This window comes from Eucalyptus grandis, chromosome 9 (genome assembly GCF_016545825.1).
Source record: "Eucalyptus grandis isolate ANBG69807.140 chromosome 9, ASM1654582v1, whole genome shotgun sequence".
In the NCBI taxonomy this organism is placed as follows: Eukaryota; Viridiplantae; Streptophyta; class Magnoliopsida; order Myrtales; family Myrtaceae; genus Eucalyptus; species Eucalyptus grandis.
The window spans coordinates 21,167,622-21,183,182 of record NC_052620.1 but is presented as its reverse complement, the minus strand read 5'-3'; the positions used below and the strand labels follow the sequence as shown (position 1 = coordinate 21,183,182).

The 15,561-nt window shown below is 43.0% G+C and overlaps 3 pseudogenes; all 3 read right to left on the bottom strand.

Moving 5' to 3' along the window:
• Positions 1 to 1,261: 1,261 nt before the first annotated feature.
• On the bottom strand, positions 1,262 to 5,597 carry LOC120288457 (annotated as a pseudogene).
• Positions 5,598 to 6,367: 770 nt separating this feature from the next.
• On the bottom strand, positions 6,368 to 7,373 carry LOC120288456 (annotated as a pseudogene).
• A 261-nt stretch (positions 7,374 to 7,634) lies between these two features.
• LOC104429852 lies at positions 7,635 to 10,333 on the bottom strand (annotated as a pseudogene).
• Positions 10,334 to 15,561: the final 5,228 nt, after the last annotated feature.

The window sequence follows — 15,561 nt, the reverse complement described above, 5'->3', positions numbered from 1 at the left end:
TGTAAATGTAATTTTTTCAAATACTATTTACTCAAAGGTACTTCACAATGGACTTTCAAAGTACAATTTACCAAACACAATTTACATTTTGGAAAACCCCTTTAACTCAAAAGGCCTTTGCATTTTCCTAAAGGCTTTCCCCAAAAGCCTTCCTAAGTGCATCGAGGACTAGTCAAAGCTTAATGAGCCCAACCCGAAGCCGTAGGAACCAGAACTGACTTGCTGTGCAGTGATTGATTTCTTCCTTATCTAGCAAACAACCGAGAGGTAAGCGATTCTTTTGAAAAGATATCTCGGCACCAGATAATAAGCAAAGCTCGATATGAAAAACACCTGGAAAATTTGGATCCTCATAAATCCTCCCTTGGGCCTCTTTTCCTTTTCATGCAAAGCCTTGAATATGAGATAAAAAGTTGGTAATGTGAATGAATGGAGGTAAGGTTCAGAGGAAGGTAACAAGAAGAAGAAGATTTTTGTCTCGCGAGAGCTAAAAGAAAAGGAACAGGCACTTGAACAGAGAGATTTATACAAGGTTGGTTGGCCACCACATGTAGGGAGAGTCCACCAGGTATTGTCTGAACAATCCAGCCCAGTCATAACCAAGCAACTAAAATTCATTCAGCAAGAAGAGAATCAAACATAGGCAAATGAGCAAATCGCATCTTCAAGGAAAGATGGTGAGCATAGCTTGAAGAAGTTAGTTACGGATTGTGTATGTTTTTATCTATCTTGGCATACCTCAGTCGTTTGTGCTTAGCATGAAAGCTCCAATGGTATTTGTTGTAATATAATACGTGGAAACGATTGGATTTTGCAATTTACATCAATGCGAAATCGCCAGAGAAATAAACAAGAAAAATAAGGACACCAGAAATTTACGTGATTTGGTCCAAATATTGGTATCTATGTCCACAGAGAGAGTCAGCAGTAAATAATCCATTATAATCAGAGAATCAGAGTTTACAATCACTCACACATTCAAGTGTTTCTCACACCTAGATTTAACCCCAAACCCAAAGTGTTTATAAATAAATAACTCACTTGGACATCAACTCACGGCACAAAAATGATCACGTGTTCAAGCTCAAAGTATAACGCTCTACGTACACCAAAATCAAGAACTTTGGCGCTCATCTTTGGTCCGCGTACGTACGGCTTCACGTTTCTCTTCAAAGCTTCTCGCGGCTTGCAGCTTCAAAGATTGTGTGCGGCTTTGTAGGGTTTTTTTTTTCGCTGTCCCCGCGCACACACAAAAGGGAATTCATGTGCCCAAAGGTGAAATAGGACAAGTAGCCAATTTGCAATCGTCATCGTTCATGAGTCCCCACCACTCTGGACCATTGAGTTGTATTGATTGGAAAGCGAAATAGAGGAGCACTCCCATGAAGGTGACTCCGGCGTCCAAAGCGGCCGATAAGACATAGTTGTACCCGGCCCACCAACCTTTGAACCTCTTGTAAACATATACGTTGAAGAAGATCCCGACCACACCCTGGGACATGTAGTTCAGGATTGAGGCGGGCGGAATGCCCATTGAACCTCCTATGAAAATTGGCATGTTAGGGTGCGCATGGCAACGTTTCTATTCCGGGGAACTATTTTTTTTAGAAAGATTTTTTTTTTCTGTTTCTACTCTGAGAATAATTTCTGAGCCAAATAAGGTGTTCGGTAATATACAAAATTTCTATTCTTGTAATAGAAAAAGGAATAGAAATGCGTTTAGTAAAGATTTATAAATTTTTGTATTTATACATTTTTTCTTCTTACTCACGGACTGCCGATTGTCGCCCATCGCCGCATGACCGCTGCATGACGGTCCGCACGACCGTTGCCGCCGACTGCCGCACGACGACTGCATGACTGTCGCACGACCGCCGCCCAATTGCCGCAGGACCGCCGACCGTTGCCATAGGATTGCCTCCCACAGCCCACCCACCGCGGGAGGGGGCGGTGGCCGGTGAGCTGTGGGTGGCGGTCCTGCGGTGGCGACGATTAATGATCATGTAGCGTAGCGAGGCGCGATCGGTAGTGGTTGGCGACGGCAGGCTGCCTGCGGACGGTGACAGTTGTCGGTCAGTGGGCTACAGGTGGAAGCAGTCGTCGCCGACTATCGGCTACCGACGGTGGCCGCAAGTGACAAGAGGTGGCCAACGGTGGCCACAACAAGGAAGAAGAACAAAAGAAAAATAGAAAAAAAAAAAACTTATTTCTTGAAATTGTTTCTAGGAACAAGAAGCTATTTTTTTTTTTTTTTTTGGTTTCTTATTTCTGTTCTAAATCTATTCCCCATCAATTTTTCTATTCCGGAAAATAGAAAAATAAGTTGGCATTACCAAACAGATTTCTGTTGTTTTTTTGTTCCGGAGAACAAAATAACAGAAATCGGGAGAAATAGAAATGTTACCATGCATGCTCTTAATGTGTTGAATCCACTTTTTATCAGGGAACCTACGCGATAGGTACCAGGCTGGCACAGGGGCAAGTAGTCTGATGAGGAAGAACCAGTTCAGGTGGTGATAGATCCCTGACTTTCCAAACATCCTGAGCGGGCGACGACTCCCCAGATGATTTGAGGCACTGTAAAAGATATTGTCGCCAGGGCATGTCCATAGGCTTCCCTCTAGTAGCTAGGACCGGTTGCATATATTGGGGCTGCTGGTGATTAGCCACCACGCAGTGGAAAAATATACGCTTGAACCGATGATTGTCCCAACCAACTATGGAATTGGGAAGTTTCACAATGTTGTGAGCATGCCCAAAGTGAGAAAAATGTAGGAGTTTGAAAGGCCTCAATTCTCTGTGATGTAATTTACCTGAACTGGGAACATCGACTTTGGAGGAATCTTCAAGTAGTGACCAAATTTGAAGTCTAAAGTAAATGAGATCACTTGGACCATGCTTATGTAACCATATGTCTTGAAGGATACTTTGGCGAGGCTTCCCAGGATAAATAATCCTATGACCAACTCCGGGATCACATTTAGACTTGGAGTCTGCAACAACAAAGTTCGTGTGTGTGAGAAATTTTTTTCTTTGGTATCGGCCTATTAATTTACCTCACATTCTTGTGTTGCTAGATATATAAATTACATTGTTTGTCGTGGCTATGATGATCCCAATTGGTAATGTGAAGAATAGCGTCATCCCACACGCTAGGAAGAGTCCCCACCAAGGCAGTTGGAACTGTTTGTCAAAACTTCACAAACCCACAGAATGAGTCCCAACACTACAACCAAGATAGTGTGAAACCACCACTGAGGAAGTGCTTCATAATTCTGCTTCATTAGCCTGGTGTGCACGTCTCCGAGGTAACCGCCTCCCGCCATTTTCTTTGACATTTGCCAGATTGTTTTGGACCAGATAACAATTGGAAAACCAAATTTTTCGTTGAGTTGAGTAAATGACAATTTAAAATTCTTTGTACTACATCTACATTGCGTATGCAAGTAACGATACATTGCCTACAACTGGGGAAGAAATAGATAAAAATGAAGAAATGTACTTTTTATGGAACAGGGCGACATGCGTAAGGGTAGCGGCTAAAAGTGTAAAATTCAGCCCATTAATTTAAGGCAAAGAAGATGCTGAGGTAAAAGTTTGCTATAACCATCGTAGGCCTCCAAATCTAGGTCAAAATTCTAGGCATTGAGAATCTGAGTAATGTTATATTCTTGGCCAGATGAGTCGAAATTCCCGAAAGAAATCACGGGGAACCGTTTGGCCTCGAATGTATTGGAAAAATAAAGGATGGGGAGAATGACATAGACAATCAAGAAGAACCCGGTAAGGATGTTAAGAATGGAAGAGCCCGAGAAGGCTAGAGGGCTTCCCAAGAATGAGGAGACTGAGGGTGCGTTTGGGAATTGATTTCCAAGGGGCTTTGGGGGGCTAAAGGCTGTTGGGCCAAAATGAAGGTGTTTGGTAACTACCTTCCAAAGGACATTGAGGCAAAGCTGAAAGCCCAAGGTAGGTTCTAGGCTGCCTTGGGCATTCTGCATTCTCGGAATGCCTCATGTTACTATTCATGTCTATTGTTCATATTCATCTCTAGCGACGTGGTTGATCAGAGATGAGCTCGAGAGCCGGCGAGGTTGCGGCTGAGGTCGGCGAGGTCGCAGCGATCATCACTACCTAGTCGCGGTGACCGCTCGCGAGTTGCGTCGCCGTGACCCAGCTCTGGGTCGCACGACCTCAGGCGTGACCCAAATCTGGGTCGCCATAGGTCATTCGACCACCGTACAATTGCTGCACGACTGCCGACCGTAGCTGCCGATTGTCGCACGACGGCTGCACAACCATCGCACGATCGCCGCACAATTGCCGCACGATCGTCGACCGTCACTATTGATCGTCGTCATAGGATTTCCTCTCACCACCCAACGGCCGTGGGAGGGGGCAGTGGCCAGTGAACTGTGGGTGGCGGTCCTGCGACGACAATTGGTGGCAACGATTGATGATCATGCAGCGGCAAGCAGCGGTCATGCGGTGGTGAGGCTTCCTAGGATAAATAAATCTTATGACCAACTCCGAGGTCACATTTAGCCCTGGAGTCTGCAACAGCAAAGTTCGTGTGTGCGAGAAATTTTTTTCTTTGGTATCGGCCTATTAATTTACCTCACATCTCGTGTTGCTAGATATGTAAATTACATTGTTTGTCGTGGCTATGATGATCTCAATTGGTAATTTGAAGAATAGCTCAATCCCACACGCTAGGAGGAGTCCCCACCATGGCAATTGGAACTGTTTGTCGAAACCTTCACAAACCCACAGAGTGAGTCCCAACACTACAATCAAGATAGTGTGAAACCACCACTGAGGAACTACTTCATATTTCTGCTTCATCAGCCTGGTGTGCACGTCTTCGAGGTAACCACCTCCCGCTGTTTTCTTCAACATTTGCCAGATTGTTCTAGACTAGATAACAATTGGAAAACCAAATTTTTTGTTGAGTTGAGCAAATGTCAATTTAAAATTCTTTGTACTACATCTACGTTGCGTATGCAAGTAACGATACATTGCCCATGACTGGGGAGAAAATAGATAAAAATGAAGAAACGTACTTTCTATTGAACAAGGCGACATGCGTAAGGGTAGCGACCAAAAGTGCAAAATTCAGCCCATAATTTAAGGCAAATAAGATGCTGAGGTAAAGTTTGCTATAACCATCGTAAGCCTCCAGATCTAGGTCAAAATTTTGGGCATTGAGAATCTGAGTAATGTTATATTCTTGGCCAGATTAGTCGAAATTCCCGAAGGAAATCATGGGGAACCGTTTGGCCTCGTATGTATTGGAATAATAAATGATGGGGAGAACAACATAGACAATCAAGAATAACCCGGCAAGGATAATGAGAATTGAAGAGCTCGAGAAGGCTAGAGGGCTTCCCAAGAATGAGGAGACTGAAGGTGCATTTGAGAATTGCTTTCCAAGGGGCTTCGGGGGGCTAAAGGCCAATGGGCCAAAATGAAGGTGTTTGGGACCTACCTTCCAAGGGGCATTGAGGTAAAGCTAGCATTTGCAAAGCTGAAAGCCTAAGGTAGGCTCTAGGCTGCCTTGGGCTTTCCGCATTCTCGGAATGCCTCATGTTACTATTCATGTCTACTGTTCATATTCTTCTCTGGCGGTGTGGCTGATCAAAGACGAGCTCGAGAGGTCGGCGAGGTCGCAGCTGAGGTCGGCGAGGTCGCGGCGACCGTCACTAGCCAGTCGATCGACCATGGCGAGTTGAGGTAACCGCACGCGAGTTGCGTCACTACGACCCAACTCTGGGTCGCGCGATCTCAGGCGTGACCCAGATTTGCATCGCTGGAAGTCGTGCGACCTCGCGACGACCGCCGCACAATTTCCGCACGACTACCGACCATCGCCGCCAACCGTTGCACAACGGCTGCACGACCGTCGCACGATCCCTGCACAATTGCCGCACGATCGTCGACCGTCGCCGCAGGATTTCCTCCCACTACCCATCGGCTGTGGGAGGGGGCGATGGTTAGTGAGTTGTGGGTGGCGGTCTTGCGGCGACGATCAATGGTGACGATTGACACTCATGCAGCGGCAGGCGGCAGTCGTGCGGTGGTTGGCGACGACAGACTGTTGGCGGATGGTGACGGTCATCGGCCGGTGGGCTACAGGCGGCAGCAACTGTCGCCGACAATCGGCTGTCGACGGTGGCCACGAGCGGCAAGAGGTGGCCAATGGTGGCCACAACAAGGAAGAAGAACAAAAGAAAAATAGAAAAAAAAATAAAAACTTATTTCTTGAAATTGTTTCCGGAAACAAGAAGCTATTTTTTTTTTTAATTTCTATTCTAAATCTATTCCCTAGCCATTTTTTTATTCCAGGAAATGGAAAAACAAGTTGGCATTATCAAACAGAATTATGTTCTTTTTTGTTCCGGGGAACAAAAGAATAGAAATCGAGAGAAATAAAATCATTACCATGCAGTCTCTTAATGTGCTTAATCCACTTTTTGTCAGGGAACCTACGCGATAGGTACCAGGCTGGCATAGGGGCAAGCAGTCCGATGAGGAAGAACCAATTCAGGTGGTGATAGATCCCTGGCTTTCCAAACATCCTGAGCGAGCCAACGACTCCCTCGATGATTGAGGCGCTGTAAAAGACATTGTCGCTGGGGCATGTCCATAGGCTTCCCTTTGGTAACTGGGACTGGTTGCATATGTCGGGGCTGTTAGTGATTAGCCACCACGCAATGGCAAAATAGGCGCTCAATCGATAATCGTCCCAACCAATTATGGAATTGGGAAGTTTCACAATGTTATGAGCAAGCCCAAAGTGAGAAAAAGGTAGGAGTTTGAAAGGCCTCAATTCTCGGTGATGTAATTTACCTGAATCAGGAACATCGACTTCGGAGGAATCTTCAAGTAGTGACCTAATTTGAAGTCTAAAGTAAATGAGATCGCTTGGACCATGCTGATGTAGCCATACGTCTTGAAGGATACGTTGGCAACGCTTCCCTGGATAAATCAATCCTATGACCAACTTCGTGATCACATTTAGCCCTGGCGTCTGCAACAGCAAATTTCATGTGTGTGAGAAATGTTTTTCTTTGGTATCGGCCTATTAATTTACCTCACATTGTCGTGTTGCTAGATATGTAAATTACATTGTTTGTCGTGGCTGTGATGATCCCAATTAGTAATGTGAAGAATAACGCCATCCCACACGCTAGGAAGAGTCCCCACCAAGGCAGTTGGAACTGTTTGTCGAAACCTTCACAAACCCACAGAGCGAGTCCCAACACTACAATCAAGATAGTGTGAAACCATCATTGAGGAACTGCTTCATAGTTCTGCTTCATCAGCCTGGTGTGCACGTCTCCGAGGTAACCGCCTCCCGTCGTTTTCTTCGACATTTGCCAGATTGTTTTAGACTAAATAACAATTGGAAAACCAAATTTTTCGTTGAGTTGAGTAAATGACAATTTAAAATTCTTTTGTACTACATCTACGATGCATATGCAAGTAACGATACATTGCCCATAACTGGGGAGAAAATAGATAAAAATGAAGAAACTTATTTTCTATGGAATAGGGCGACATGTGTAAGGGTATCGGCCAAAAGTTCAAAATTCAGCTCATAATTTAAGGCAAAGAAGATGCTGAGGTAAAGTTTGCTATAACCATTGTAGGCCTGCAGATCCAAGTCAAAATTCTAGGCATTGAGAATCCGAGTAATGTTATATTCTTGGCCAGATGAGTCGAAATTCCTGAAGGAAATCATGGGGAACCATTTGGCCTCGTATGTATTGGAATAATAAAGGATGGGGAGAACGACTTAGACAAACAAGAAGAACCCGGCAAGGATGTTGAGAATGGAGGAGCCCGAGAAGGCTAGAGGGCTTCCCAAGAATGAGGAGATTGAGGCTGCGTTTGGGAATTGCTTTCCAAGGGGCTTTGGGGGGCTAAAGGCCATTGGGCCAAAAGGAAGGTGTTTGGGAATTACCTTCCTAGGGGCATTAAGGCAAAGCTAGCATTTGCAAAGCTGAAAGCCCAAGGCAGGTTCTAGGCTGCCTTGGGCTTTTCACATTCTTGGAATGCCTCATATTACTGTTCATGTCTACTGTTCATCTTCTTCTATGGCGGCGTGGCTGGTTAGAGACGAGCTCGAGAGGCCGGCGAGGTCGCGACTGAGGTCAGCGAGGTCGTGGCGACCGTCACTAGCCAGTCGCTCAACCCCGACGAGTCGCGGTGACCGAACGCGAGTCGCGTAGCCACGACTTAGCTCTGGGTCGCGCGACCTCAGGCGTGACCTAGATCTGTGTCGCCGAAGGTTGTGTGACCTCGTGACGACCACCGCACAATTGCCGCACGACTATTAACCGTCGCCGCCAATCGTCGCACAACGGCTGTACAACCGTCACACAATCGCCGCACAATTGCCGCACGATCGTCAACCGTCGCCGCAGGATTTCCTCCCACTGTCCACCGGTTGTGGGAGGGGGCGATGGTCGGTGAGCTGTGGGTGGCGGTCCTGCGGCAGCGATCGGTGGCGACAATTGACACTCATGCAACAGCAAGCAGCGGTCGTGCGGTGGTTGGCAACGATAGACTACTAGCGGATGGTGACGGTCGTCGGCCAATGGGCTACGAGCGGTAGCGACCATCGCCGACGATCGGCTGTCGACGGTGGCCACGAGTGGTAGGAGGTGGCCAATGGTGGCCACAACAAAGAAGAAGAACAAAAGAAAAATAGAAAAAAAAAAAAAAACTTATTTCTTGAAATTGTTTCCGAAAACAATAAGCTATTTTTTTTTTTTTAATTTCTATTCTAAATCTATTCCCTAGTCATTTTTTTATTCCGGAAGTGGAAAAATAAGTTGGCGTTACTAAGCAGATTTTTTTTTTTGTTCCGGGGAACAAAAGAACAAAAATGGGGAAAAATAAAAACGTTACCATGTAGGCTCTTAATGTGTTGAATCCACTTTTTGTCAGGGAGCCTACGCAATAGGTACCAAGCTGGCACAAGGGCAAGCAGTCTGATGAAGAAGAACCAATCCAGGTGGTGATAGATCCCTGGCTTTCCAAACATCCTGAGCGGGTCGACAACTTCTTAGATGATTGAGGCGCTATAAAAGACATTGTTGCCGGGGCATGTCCATAGGCTTCCCTCTGGTAGCTGGGACAATTTGCATATGTTGGGGCTGCTGGTGATTAGCCACCATGCGGTGGCAAAATAGACGCTCGAACCGATGATCGTCCCAACCAACTGTGGAATTGGGAAGTTTCACAATGTTGTGAGTAAGCCCAAAGTGAGAAAAATGTAGGAGTTTGAAAGGCCTCAATTCTCTGTGATATAATTTACCTAAATCAGGAACATCGACTTCGGAGGAATCTTCAAGTAGTGACCTAATTTGAAGTCTAAAGTAAATGACCATGCTGATGTAGCCATACGTCTTGAAGGATACGCTGGTGAGGCTTCCCTGGATAAATCAATCCTATGACCAACTCCGTGATCACATTTATCCCTGGCGTCTACAACAACAAATTTCGTGTGTGAGAAATGTTTTTCTTTGGTATCGACCTATTAATTTATCTCACATTCTCATGTTGCTAGATATGTAAATTACATTGTTTGTCGTGGCTGTGATGATCCCAATTGGTAATGTGAAGAATAACGACATCCCACACGCTAGGAGGAGTCCCCACCAAGGCAGTTGGAACTGTTTGTCGAAACTTTCACAAACCCACAAAGCGAGTCCTAACACTACAATCAAGATAGTGTGAAACCACTACTGAGGAATTGTTTCATAGTTCTACTTCATCAGCCTGGGGTGCACATCTCCGAGGTAACCGCCTCCCGTCGTTTTCTTCGACATTTGCCAGATTGTTCTAGACTAGATAACAATTGGAAAATCAAATTTTTCGTTGAGTTGAGTAAATGACAATTTAAAATTCTTTGTACTACATGTACATTGCGTATGCAAGTAACGATACATTGCCCACAACTGGGGAGAAAAATAGATAAAAATGAAGAAACGTACTTTCTATAGAACATGGCGATATGCATAAGGGTAGCGGCCAAAACTGCAAAATTCAGCCCATAATTTAAGGCAAAGAAGATGCTAAGGTAAAGTTTGCTATAACCATCGTAGGCCTCCAGATCCAGGTCAAAATTCTGGGTATTGAGAATCCGAGTAATGTTATATTCTTGGCCAGATGAGTCGAAATTCCCGAAGGAAATCATGGGGAACCGTTTAGCCTTATATGTATTGGAATAATAAAGGATGGGGAGAACGACATAGACAATCAAGAAGAACCCGACAAGGATGTTGAGAATGGAAGAGCCCAAGAAGGCTAGAGGGCTTCCCAAGAATTAGGAGACTAAGGGTGCGTTTGGGAATTGTTTTCCAAGGGGCTTTGGGGGGCTAAAGGCCATTGGGTTAAAATGAAGGTGTTTGGGAACTACCTTCCAAGGGGCATTAAGGCAAAGCTGGCATTTGCAAAGCTAAAAGCCCAAGGCAGGTTCTAGGCTGCCTTGGGCTTTCAAAATCTTGGAATGCCTCATGTTATTGTTCATGTCTACTATTCATCTTTTTCTTTGGCAGCGTGGCTAATCAGAGACAAACTTGAGAAGCCAGCAAGGTCGCGATTGAGGTCGGCGAGGTCGCGGCGACCGTTACCAACCGGTCGACGAGGTCAAGGCGATCGTCGTCAACTGGTCACGTGACCCAGGCGAGTCGCAGTGACCGCTTGCGAGTCACATCGCCGCAACCCAGCTCTGGGTCGCACGACCTCAAGCGTGACCCAGATCTGGGTCGCCGGAGGTTGTGCGACCTCGCGACGACCAGCGCGACCCAAATCTGGTTGCCGCAAGGTCACGTAACCTTAGGCGCAACCCAGATCTGGGTCGCCGGAGGTCGCGTGACCTCACGGTGACCGACGCAACCCAGATCTAGTCGCCGCGAGGTTGCGCGACCTTTGACGACCAGATCTAGTCGCAACGAAGTCGCGCGACCTCAGGCGCAACCTCAAGCGCAACCCAAATCCGGTCGCCACGAGGTTGCGTGACCTTCGGCAACCAAATTTTGGTCGCGCCGGTCGCCATGAGGTCGCGCGACCTCCGGCGGCCCTCACCGGAGGTCGCCCGACCCTAGGTGGCCCCCATCGATCGTCTTTAGGGGCTACCTGAGGCCGCCTACCTTGCCGCCGAACTTTTTTTTTTATTAATCACCAAAGTTCTTTGTAAATCTAATCTTTCCAAACGCTATTTACTCAAAGGTACTTCATAATGGATTTTCAAAGTACAATTTACCAAATACAGTTTATATTTTTGAAAAACCGCTTTAACTCAAAGGCCTTTGCATTTTCCCAAAGGCTTTCCCTAAAAGCCTTCCCAAACGCACCCTTAGTCCTGTTATAAAGCATACTACTATTCGGGTCATTCTCACATTGGCTTCACTTATGGATGGGCGATTCAACAACTTGATGTCGAATGTGCATTTTTACACGGCGATCCCCAAGAAACTATATATATGGCTCAACTACTAGGCTATGTTGATCCTAATGCTCCTCATTTTGTTTGCTTAATGCACAAATCCATCTATGGTCTACGGCAAGCACCTCGCGCTTGGTTTGAAAAATTCACAGCTCGGCTCAAAAACATTGGTTTTTTAACCACTATCTCGGATCCGTCCCTCTTCATTTATAGTCATGGCTCTACCATTATCTATATCTCTTATCATATGTTGACGACATTATTTTAACAGGAAATGATTCCAAAGCTATGTCTGCTATCGTTGAGGAACTTCGCCACTCATTCAAGATGAAGGACTTAGGCCCTTTGACTTATTTCTTGGGCATTTAGCTTGTTCGATGAAGCCCCCATCATATCTTCCTTAATCAGGCAAAGTATATTCATGACCTCTTATATCGCACCAATATGCTGGACTACAAGCCTGTTTCCAGCCCTGCTACCTCGAATAAACTCGGTCATTCAAGTAGTGACCTTGTCTCAAATCCTACACTATATATGAGTGTTGTTGGAGCACTTCAATATGTTACTCTCAGTCATCCTGATGTCAGCCATGTTGTTAATCAGGCTTGTCAATTTCTCAAAACACCCGAAGAACACCATTGGTGTGCTGTAAAGCGTATCATTCGCTATTTGAAAGGCACAATCTCTTATGGCATGCAGATTTAGCAGGGTCCTATTTCTTTACTATTGTGACACTAACTGGGCTGGCAATTCCGATGATCATCGCTCTACTAGTGGCTATTGTTTATTTCTCGAGGCCAACCCCGTTTCCTAGAGTGCAAAAAAGCAACCTACTATTGCACGTTCTTCTACAGAGGCCGAGTATCGTTGTCTTGCTCAAACAGCTATTGAAATTCAATGGCTCCTCTCTTTTCTCCAAGAATTACGAATCTCGCTCCCACGTGCTCTCGTATTGTGGTGCGACAATATCTCTACCATTGCTCTAACTAGGAATCCAATTTTTCATAGTTGCACTAAACACATTGAAATAGATTATCATTATGTTCGTGAATTGGTGGGTCGCCAATTACTTGACATCCGTTACATCAACACCTGTGATCAAATTGCGGACATCTTCACCAAAGGATTGTCATCAACACGGGTTCGTCTTTTACAGTCCAAGCTTCACATTATTGGCAATGCTTCACTTGCGAAAGGGTGATAACGTTCCTAGTCAGCAATCTTATCTCTTGTATATAATTTAAGATATTGTTGATATTGTTCCCGTAATTTCTCTGCTTACCTTAAGCATCCTCAATCATCCCTAGTTTAGGACTCTTGTAATATTTTTATATACAGTCTGTACAAGAGAATATCATAATACAATAAATAGAAACTATGATTTCTTCACTTTCCAACTCTTTCTCTCTATGCCTCACACGTATCTCTTTATGTCTTAACCTTAGCTGAATTTTGTCCCATCACACAAGCTCAATCTATCGAATTTTAAGCTCAAAGCCATTCACTGTCGGTCTAGTGCTAATGTGATGAAGTAAACAGTATAATAAATGCTTCTTGCAATCAATTAATAGATGATTAATAAAAATTTCAGGTTTCAACACCGTAACTATGTTAATATTTTGAAAAAACATCCTTTCACTTATTTAAAATGTATTCCCATCCTCATAGGTTGGTTTACTAACTAATGTCAAGAGAATTTCCTCCAAACTTTCACTTTTTCTTTAAAAATATCTTAAGTTTTTATTTGGAAAATAAAATATTCTTTTCATTAAAATTTAATACATTTAATGTGCAAAAATCAATTTCATTTTCTAAAAAAAAGTTGCTCTATAGAATCATATGAATAAATTAAGTTATTTTCGTGTTAGCCCTCATAGTCTTACTTCATTTCAATAACTTAGAAGTGATTTTTGTAATTTCACTTGGAGTATGTAATTTCAAATTATTTTTTTTTAAGCCAAACAATTCAGATTCTTCTTGTAGGCTATATTTTTAAAGCTTCAGTAAATTATGAGCTGTCTTATATTCAAAACTATATACTAAAATAAATCGACGTTGGAGTTCCCAATCCCAAATCTGGGATTGGACTTCGCGCTAAGGCGACAAATCTTGTGTCAGAAAACTATTTTTGTTGCCTCTGGTTCGACCAAATGCGACAAATTCTCAAGTTTCTCGCCTCAGGTCGACCTTTGAAGGATTTAAACATATGAATATTAGAGGAGAGAGAGACCAAAATGATCTCCTAGCTCTGTACATCAGGCCAACTACAATGCTGGTGTAATATATAGACACTTCATTTCTTACGGCATTTTCAATTTGATTGGTCTTTATATATTGCGATGCACATTTCCATCGTCTATAGTTGAAAAGAAGAGTCACAAGAAGTTTTTCAAACCATAATAAAAATGGATCTTCTTTAAATATTTCTAATTTTGAATTCTCTTTATTTTTATTCCTATCCATATTAGAAGTTTTATAAAATTTGCTATCTTTATAAAATGTCTCTTGAAAGTCGAATATATATGAAAAGTAATTTCACATGGATCTCTCGTAGGTCTTACTAGATTTGATAATTTAGATTTGATTTAATATATGTACCAAGTTTAGAGGCGGCAAAACAAAGCCAAAATCCATTCTTTAAGTCATATATAATGGGTCATGTCACAGATGGGTTGCCTAAAATTTTAAAAATAGGTTCCAATGGATTCGAGAAATAGATGGTGAGCTTCATATGGGTCTAAATGGATTGGGAATAAACCCATTGGAGACTCATTTTCAATACAGCATAATTACCCATTAAAGAGAGAAGTAGTTTTCCCCTTGAGAATTTGCTGAATTTGGCTAAATCCCAAAAGCTTGCCCGTGTCAATCCATAATTGGGTTTTCGATAATCAGTCCTGTAAAGAATCTGGCTTGCTCACGTTCTGTATTATCACCAACCTTTCGTCTCGTTTCAGAGTTGTCCTATTATTGATTCACCATTGAAGCAGCTTTCCAAGCTTTACTTCTGGGAACACTACCGTTAATAAATTAACGAGGGAAAAAAACATTTCTGGAAATGTAAAATTTTCCTGTCTAGAAAAGCACATGAACGGCCCCATTCATTCTGAACCCTAAAGTTCGACCACAGAATGTTTTAAAAAATAGGAACTTTACAAAAATTAATTTATTAGGAATATGAGCAAAATTTATTAAGACAAATCTGATTGTTAAATTTGCAAATTATAAAATAAAAAAAAATGGACAACTATTAAGGGTGTGTTTGTTTCATGGAAAACACAAAAAATGATTGATTATATCATTTGAGAAAAAATAATCAATGGAAAATATTTTCATTATGGACAACAATTTATGTCTAACTGTTTCAATGGGTGATGAAATCTTGCACTATTCATTTTCACAAGTGATACAAATGATCATTTTTCGAAAAAAAAACATTTTTCAAATTTTGAGTTTTTTGCAAACCAAATGCACCCTAAGTTAAATAAAAGTACGAGTGTTTACAATATTATGGGTTGGGTGTGGATTATTAAAATTGTATTTCATATAAATGGGCTAATACGAGTTGAATGAATTGATTTGGTCCAGACTATCTTCGACTTAACTCAAATTGAACTTGATCCGCTCATTTGATAGGTCTAAATCAACTTTACTGAATAATTTCTCGAACTCAGAGTCGCTGTTGATATACGTCAATCATCAATATGTAGCCGTATCCACTTCCCAGCTCTTTAATCTATACACGTGTACATACATGTTTTCACCGATGCACAATTCCATGATGATTTCTCATGTTACGTGTGATAACTTGAGAATCAGAAAAGCTCTTTTTGGAGTTATGACGGGGGACGAGGATTTCATGACATGCAATTTATTTCGACTTTCTACAATATTCTCGGTCGAATTTTTATTCTCATTAAGGGCATACAAGATAACATTTCGATCGACATAAATAAATGTGGGCTACATGTGCATGCCTTAACAACTCTCTAAAAAGTAATTCGATTAGTTCAACGACTCCCATTTCGTCATTAGTGTACCACCCCCAAAAATAATACAACAAATTAGCGCTCCAAGATCGTGATCTAATTGATGACTCCTAAAAA